The following is a 9,325-nucleotide window of genomic DNA, read 5'->3' on the forward strand; positions in this document are numbered from 1 at the left end:
TCCCGTTTCACAGAAATCCTGGTTGGAGGATTCAACAGCAGAACGCAAAAAACAACAACTGATATCAGATGTAACCCTACACACAATCACCACAACTATTACCTCACCGCCAACTAGACAACAGATGGTATTACCTCACCGCCAACTAGACAATATTGGTATTACCTCACCGCCAACTAGACAATAGATGGCTATTACCCTACCGAGCCAACTAGGACAATATGTGGTATTACCTCACCGCCAACTAGACAATAGATGGTATTACCACGCCCACTAGACAATAGATGTATTACCTCACCGCCAACTAGACAATAGATGGTATACCTCACCGCCCAAACTAGACAATAGGATGGTATTACCTCACCGCCAACAGACAATATGTGGTATTACCTCACGCCAACTAGACAATAGATGTGATACCTCCACCACCAACTAGACAATATGTGGTATTACCTTCACCCGCCAACAGACAATAGATGGTATACCTCACCGCCATACTAGACAATAGATGGTATTAACCTCACCGCCAACTAGACAGATTAGATGGTATACCTCAACCGCCAACTAGACAATAGATGGGTATTACCTCACCGCCAACTAGACAATATGTGGGTATTACCTCACCGCCAACTAGACAAGATGGTATTACCTCACCGCCAACTGGGTAATATGTTGGTATTACCTCACCGCCAACTAAGACAATAGATGGTGATTACCTCACCGCCACTAATATGTATGATAACTGTCCCCTGAACTATACATCTAATATGTGATAAACTCATGTCCCCTGGACTTTCTCTTCTCCAATGGAACATTAAAATTCTATATATATTGTTAGTTTTTCTAAGACCTAAATTACAGCACTCTCTCTCCAGCCTCCCCTCTTCCGCCCTCCCCTCTTCCTCCTCCTCTCTCACCCCCCCCCTCCCCCCCGCACCACCCTCTTCTCTCACACGAGAGGTGTGTACTACCAGGTGCGTACTACCAGGTGTTTGGCAAAGGGATACTCCGTGACAGTAGGTAAGGCAATAGAAACACCATGCAAATCCTACCACAGACACACCAGGGGGGGGGCAGCAACACCTCATCACATTCCAGGGCCTAGTACAACTCAGCCAGCACAAACATATATTTACACCAGGGCCAAGTCCCAAATGGCACACTATATATGACACAGCTTTTGGCCAGAGCCCATAGAGTCAGAAGTAGTGCACTATATAGGGAATAGTGTGCCATATGGAACGCATCCCAGGGGTCAGAGAAATCCAAAAGAAAAACTAAAAAGCCCAAATCCTAACCAGACATGGAAGTGAGTAACTGCAATATTTTTTGCATAAATCTGATGTTGCCATCTGACTAAGGTTTGACTGAGTTACGTGTGTTTTTCAAGTAAGGAATCATCCCTAAATAAAAGAGCAACAATCCCTTGAAAGCCAAAATGGAGATCTTACATTGTCTGTATATATATATATAAAAATAAGTTTGGTTTGGATAATCACATATTCTCGTGCTGTGGCTAGCGTAGGCCCCCCCCCCAGCGGTGTGCTGTTTAAATAGTTAGAATCACGTCATAATTCAAACGTATCGTTAATGAAGAACACGGCACACAACAAATATTATATTGCTAGTTATATCAAGCTCGGATCAAGCTAGTAACCTAGGTAACTTTATATATATTTCAATATCCCCACACACACACCTATAGTCCCTTACCCCTCGCAGCCCCCTCCCCCAATCAACACCCTCCCTTAGCCCAGATGTTTACCTGATTTTACGATTCAGATCCCAACATGCTCCTCCACAAGCACAAAACTAAAAAGTTCAACAAAAAAGACAAAATACATTGTAGAGAAAGGATTCAGTTAGTTCGAGAAAGGGAGAACCTTGGCTCTCCACTTCAAACCATAGTTCTAGAATTCTTAAGAATCTCCAGAATTGCTTGGTGGAACCCTGTATGTCCGATATAGAAAGAAACCAATATGAATGAGGGTTTGGCCTCTGAGTTGAGAATACATCCGGATTGTTTTATCGTTAACAGTAGAGAGGCCATTCTTCTGTCTTGGCACACTTCAGTCTTCAGGTGGTGCATGTAGATGCAGTACGTTTTAGAACAGGTCAGAGAGAAAAACAGGGCTGACAAAAGCTAAAACGAGGGGGAAACGGATAAGGACGAGGAAGATAATTGTCGTAAAGGAAAAGGGTAAAAATTAAATAAACACACCTCTCCCACTGGTCAGGTTTGACCTATCAAACCCCTACATCCCGAAGAAGGACATCCCTATGGGCAGACAGGAAGCACTAATAACCAAACCAAARCAAACCACCGTTACGGTCAGAAGAATCAGGGCGTCAACAGTACTGGCGGTGTATCTGTTATTGTGTCTGTGCATGTTAAACCTGGACTGGACCAAACCTTGGCCCTGGTTGGGTGATCACTGATCTGGGAAGAGCTTTGTTTTATCATCAGGTCAAGTGGGTTGTGTTCAGCTCTCCTATTGGCTCTACAGCCGAGACGTGGCATTCCGTTAGAAGTGTCTGATCTGTTAGGGTAGGTAAAGCCAGCTCAAAGATTGGGAATATAGGTTGGATAGTAAAATCTGTAAGCCTTCCGTGGGAAAGGAGGGAGAGGACAACATTCTACCTTCCGTGGGAAAGGAGGGAGAGGACAACATTCTACCTTCCGTGGGAAAGGAGGGAGAGGACAACATTCTACCTTCCATGGGAAAGGAGGGAGAGGACAATGCTCTACCTTCCGTGGGAAAGGAGGGAGAGGACAATGCTCTACCTTCCGTGGGAAAGGAGGGAGAGGACAACATTCTACCTTCCGTGGGGGTGGAGGATATAAGGTGGATAAGGTCATTGCTTCACGGGGGAGGGGGGGGTCACCTCCACCCTTCATCTGTTGGGGCTAAAACTTGCCCTTTGGCTCAGGCTGGGTATAGAGGATGGGGCAATGGTTGGACATGGAGGGTGGAGGGGACTGATTATACCCCAAATTCCTCCATGGGGTGAGGACAAGGGGGTGGATGTTTTATCTGAAACTCCTCCATGGGTATGAGTGACGGTTGTTTAAGATGAACCAGATGAGAACCAGAGGACAGGGAGGGCGTTATAGCTGGAAGCCCTCCATGGGTGCCTCCTGCTGGGGGAAGAGGAACTGCTGATTGGCCTGGTCCACCGGAGGAGCCAGGCTCTGGTCCTCCTCCTCCACTCCAAAGTAGTGCTCTATCAGATCAAAGGCCTTCTGGTAGATCTCTTGGTTCTCATGACTCTGAAGAAACTCGATCTTATCCAGACCTGGAGATGGAGAGAGATGATCTATTCATACACATGGTAGATTATGCAAGTGTGTGTCCTGTATGTAATGCTCCTGCGTGTGTGTGTGTCCATCTGTGTGTTGTGGTCCTGTATGTAGAATCAGCAAAAAAAAAAAAGAATGTCCCTTTTCAGGACCTTGTCTTTCACACAGATCTTCATTGTAAAGGTTTAAACACTGTTTCCCTGCTTGTTCAATGACATAAAAATTATGAACAATGCACCTGTGGAACAGTCGTTAAGACACTAACAGCTTACAGACGGTAGGCAATTAAGGTCACAGTTATGAAAATTAGGACACTAAAGAGGCCTTTCTATGACTCTGAAAAACACCTAAAGAAGATGCCCAGGGTCCCTGCCTCGTCGTGAGAACGTGCCTTAGCATGCTGCAAGGGAGGCATGAGGACTGCAGATGTGGCCAGAGCAATAAATTGCAATGTCCGTACTGTGAAACGCCTAGACAGCGCTACAGGGAGACAGGACGGACAAGATCGTCCTCGCAGTGGCAGACCACGTTAACAACACCTGCACAGGATCGGTACATCTGAACATCACACTGCGGGACAGGTACAGGATGGCAACAACAACTGCCCGAGTTACACCAGGAACGCACAATCCCTCCATCAGTGCTCAGACTGTCCGCAATAGGCTGAGAGAGGCTGGACTGAGGGCTTGTAGGCCTGTTGTAAGGCAGGTCCTCACCAGACATCACCGGCAACAACGTTCCCTATGGGCACAAACCCACCGTCGCGGACCAGACAGGACTGGCAAAAAGTGCTCTTCACTGACGAGTCCGGGTTTTGTCTCACCAGGGGTGGTGGATCGCGTTTCGAAGGAAAGCATTACACCGAAGCCTGTAACCTGGAGCGGGATCGATTTGGAGGTGGAGGGTCCGTCATGGTCTGGGGGTGTGTCACAGCGTCATCGGACTGAGCTTGTTGTCATTGCAGGCAATCTCAACTGTGCGTTACAGGGAAGACATCCTCCTCCCTCATGTGGTACCCTTCCTGCAGGCTCATCCAGACATGACACAATGACAATGCCACCAGCCATACTGCTCGTTCTGTGCGTGATTTCCTGCAAGACAGGAATGTCAGTGTTTTGCCATGGCCAGCGAAGAGCCCGGATCTCAATCCCATTGAGACGTCTGGGACCTGTTGTGGATGGGCAGGGCCATTCCCCCCAGAAATGTCCGGGAACTTGCAGGTGCTTTGGTGGAGAGTGGGGTAACTCTCACAGCAAGAACGGCAAAATCTGGTGCAGTCCATGAGGAGGAGATGCCTAAGTACTTAATGCAGCTGGTGGCCACACCAGAACTGACTGTTACTTGATTTGGTCCCCCCCCCCTTTGTTCAGGACACATTATTCATTTTGTTGTCACATGTCTGGGGAACTTGTTCAGTTTGTGTCCCAGTTGTTGAATCTATGTAAACACAAATATTTACACATGTTAAGTTTGCTGAAAATAAACTCAGTTGACAGTGAGGACGTTTCTTTTTTTGCTGAGTTTATATACTTTTTATGTATGTGTGTGTGTGTGTGTCCTGTATGTGTGTGTGTGTGTGTGTCCTCGTGTGTGTGTGTGTGCGTGCGTCCTGTGTATGTGTGTGCGTGCGTCCTGTGTATGTGTGTGTGTGCATATACTATATGAAGGTGTTTGTATATAATAACAGGGCATTCAGAAAGTATTCAGACCCCTTGACATTTTCCACATTGTGTTACAGCCTTATTATAAAATGGATTAAATACAATAATTCACACAATACCCCATAATGACAAAGCAAAAACAGGTTTATATTAATGTTTGCAAATGTATATAAAAAAAAAAGAGAAACACCTTATTTACATAAGTATTCAGACCCTTTGCAATGAGACTCAAAATTGAGCTCAGGTGCTTCCTGTTTCCATGATAATCCTTGAGATGTTTCTACAATTTGATTGGAGTCCACCTGTGATAAATTCAATTGAACCTGTGATAAATTCAATTGATTGGACATGATTTGGAAAGGCACACACCTGTCTATATAAAAGGTCCCACAGTTGACAGTGCATGTCAGAGAAAAAAAAACAAGCCAGGAGGTCGAAGGAATTGTGCGTAGAGCTCCGAGACAGGATTGTGATGAGGCACGGATCTGGGGAAGGGTACCAAAACATTTCTGCAGTAGTGACGGTCCCCAAGGTCACAGTGGCCTCCATCATTCTTAAATGGAAGAAGTATGACACCACCAAGACTCTTCTTTGAGCTGGCCGCCCAGACAAACGGAGCAATCGGGGAGAAGGGCCTTGGTCAGGGAGGTGACCAAGAACCCGATGGTTACTCTGACAGAGCTCCAGAGTTCAATTCCGGAGATGGGAGAACCTTCTAGACGGACAACCATCTCTGCAGCACTCCACCAATCAGGCCTTTATGGTAAAGTGGCCAGACGGAAGCCACTCCTCAGTAAAAGGCACATGACAGCCCACTTGGAGTTTGCCAAAAGGCACCTAAATGACTTTCAGACCATGATCTGCTGGGGGAAGAGGATAACTGCTGATTGGCACTGGTCACCGGAGGATAGCCAGGCTCTGGTCGCTCCTCCTCCCACTCCCAAGTAGTGCTCTACTCAGATCAAAGCTTCTGTAGATCTCTTGGTTCTCATGATCCTGAAGAACTCGATCTTAATCAGACCTGGAGATGGAGAGAGATGAATTTATTCATACACATGTTAGATTTTAATCAAGTGTGTGTCCTGTATGTTGTCTGTGTTTGTGTGTGTCCGTCGTGTGTGTGTGTGTGTTCCTGTATGTAGAATCACAAAAAAAAAAAGAAGAAATGTCCTTTTTTCAGGACCTTGTCTTTTCACAGATTTCATTGTAAGGTTAACACTGGTCCTCCATGCTGTTCATGAATCATAAACAATTAATGAACATGCACTGTGGAACGGTCGTTAGACACTAACAGCTTACAGACGGTACGCAATTAAGGTCACAGTTTGAAACTAGGACACATAAAGAGGCCTTTTATTGACTCTGAAAACACTAAAGAAAGATGCCCAGGTCCCTGTCATCTCGTGAACGTGCCTTAGGCATGCTGCAAGGAGGGCATGAGGACTGCAGATGTTGGCCAGACAATAATTGCAATGTCCGTACTGTGAACGCCTAGGACAGCGCTACAAGGAGACCAGATGGACAGCTAATCGTCCTCGCAGTGGCAGACCACGTACAACAGCCTGCACAGGATCGGTACATCTGAATCATCAGCACCTGCGGGACAGGTAAGGTGGCAACAACAATGCCGAGTTCAACACGGAACGACAATCCCTCACAGTGCTCAGACTGTCGCATAGGATTGAGAGAGGGCTGGACTGAGGGCTTTGTAGGCCTGTTGTAAGGCAGGTCACACAGACATCACGCACAACGTGCCTATGGGCACAAACCACCGTCAGCAGGGACCAGACAGGACTGGCAAAAAGTGCTCTTCACTGCGAGTCGCGGGTTTTGTCTCACAGGGTGATGGTCGGATTCGCGTTTATCCGTCATAGAATGAGCATTACAGCGAAGCCTGTATACTGGGAGCGGATCGATTTGGAGGGCTGGGAGGGTCGTCATGGTCTGGGGTGGTGTGTCCACGGTCATCGGACTGAGCTTTTGTTGTCATTGCCAGGCAAATCTTCAATGCTGTGGCGTTACAGGGAAGACATCCTCGCTCCCTCATGTGGTCCTCCTGCAGGCTCATCCAGACATGACACATACAATGCCACCCAGCCATACTGCTCGTTCTGTGCGGATTTCCTGCAAGACAGGAATGTAGTGTTCTGGCCATGGCCAGCGAAGGCCCGGATCTCAATCCATTGAGCACGTCTGGGACCTGTTGGATCGGAGGGTGAGGGCTAGGGCCTATTCCCCCCGATGTCCGGAACTTGCGGTGCTTTGGTGAAGTGGGGGTACCATCTCACAGAGACGGGCAAATCTGGGCAGTCATGAGGACGGAGATGGCATGCAGTAACTTTAATGCAGCTGTGGCCAACCAGAACTGACTGTTACTTTTGATTTTGTCCCCCCCTTGTTCAGCGGGACACATTATTCATTTCTTGTGCGTCACATTGTCTGTGGACACTTTGTTCAGTTTGTGTCCTCAGTTGTTGAATCTTATGTAAACAACAAATATTTTACACAGTTAAGTTTGCTGAAAATAAATGCAGTTGAGAAGTGAGAGGACATTGTCTTTTTTTGCTGAGTTTTGTATGTGTGTGTGTCCTGTATGTGTGTGGTTGTGTGTGTCCTGTATGTATATGTATGTGTCCTCATGTGTGTGTGTGTGTGTGTGTGTGTGTGTGTGTGTGTGTTGTGTGTGTGTGTGTGTGTGTGTGTGTGTGTGTGTCTCGTGTGTGTTGTGTGTGTGTGCTTTATGTGTGTGTGTTCCTGCTGTTGTGTTGTGTGTGGTGCTCCCTGTGTAGTGCGTGTGGCTGTGTGTGTCCTGTATGTGTGTGTATGCATATACTATATGAAGGTGTTTGTTATATTAACAGGGCATTCAGAAGTATTCAGACCCCTTGACTTTTCCACATTGTGTTACAGCCTTTTATAAAATGGATTAAATACAATAATCTCACACACAATACCCCATAATGACAAAGCAAAAACAGGTTATAATTAATGTTTGCAAATGTTATATAAAAAAAAGAGAACACACTTATTACATAAGTATTCAGACCCCTTTGCCATGAGACTCAAAAATTGAGCTCAGGTGCTCTGTTTCCATGATAATCCTTGAGATGTTTTACAATTTGATTGAACATCCACCTGTGATAAATTCAATTGATTGGACATTGTTTGGAAAAGCACACACCTGTCTATATAAAAGTCCACACGTGCAGTGCATGTCAGAGAAAAAAAAAACAAGCCAGGAGGTTGAAGGAATTGTCCCGTAGAGCTCCGAGACAGGATGTGGTCGAGGCACAGATCTGGGAGCGGTTACAAAACATTTCTGCAGTTTGACGGTCCCCAAGGTCACAGTGGCCTCCATCATTCTTAAATGGAAGAACGTATGACACCACAAGACTCTTCCTAGAGCTGGCCACCAGAGAAACGGAGCAATCGGGAGAAGGGCTTGGTCAGGGAGGTGACCAAGAACCCATATTGTACTCTGACATAGCTCCAGAGTTCCTCCGGAGATGGGAAACCTTCTAGCAGGACAACCATCTCTGCAGCACTCCACCAATCAGGCCTTTTATGGTAAGAGTGGCCAGAGGAGCCATCCTCAGTAAAAGGCAACATGACAGCCCACTTGAGTTTGCCAAAAGGCACCTAAATGACTTTCAGACCATGAGAAACAAGATTCTCTGGTCTGATGAAACCAAGACTGAACTCTGCGCCTGAATGCCAAGCGTCACATCTGGAGGAAACCTGGCACGATCCGCTAAGGTGAAGAATGGTTGGGCACGCATCATGCTGTGGGATGTTTTTCAGCGGCAGGACAGGGAGACTAGTCAGGATCGAGGGAAGATGAACAGAGCAAAGAACAGAGAACCTTGATGAAAACCTGCACCAGAGTGCTCAGTACCTCAGACTAGAAAGGTCACCTTCCAACAGGACAACAACCTAAGCACACAGCCAAGACAACGAGGAGTGGCTTCTCTGAATGTCCTTGAGTGGCCCAGCCAGAGTCCGGACTTGAACCCGATTGAGCATCTCTGGAGAAGACCTGAAAATAGCTGTGCAGCAACGCTCCCCACCAACCTGAGAGGAACTGCAGAGAAGAATGGGAGAAACTCCCCAAATACAGGTGTGCCAAGCTTGTAGAGATACCCAAGAAGACTAAAGCTGTAATCGTTGCCAAAGGTGCTTCAACAAAGTACTGAGTGATGGTCTGAATACTTGTATAAATGTGATATTTCAGTAAAAAAATATATATATATTGCTAAAAATGTCTGAACTGTTTTTTTGCTTTGTCATTATGGGTACTGTGTGTAGATTGAGGGGTAAAAAAATAACGTTAAAAAATTTGGAAAAAGTCAAGGGGTCTGAATAC

General features: G+C 46.3%; 1 pseudogene; it reads right to left on the minus strand.

The window, feature by feature from the left end:
* Positions 1-920: 920 nt before the first annotated feature.
* The window catches only part of LOC112070074 (importin subunit alpha-7-like), a 29,850-nt pseudogene continuing 21,445 nt past the window's right edge, over positions 921-9,325 (minus strand).

The sequence above is a fragment of the Salvelinus sp. IW2-2015 genome, unplaced genomic scaffold (genome assembly GCF_002910315.2).
Source record: "Salvelinus sp. IW2-2015 unplaced genomic scaffold, ASM291031v2 Un_scaffold1214, whole genome shotgun sequence".
In the NCBI taxonomy this organism is placed as follows: Eukaryota; Metazoa; Chordata; class Actinopteri; order Salmoniformes; family Salmonidae; genus Salvelinus; species Salvelinus sp. IW2-2015.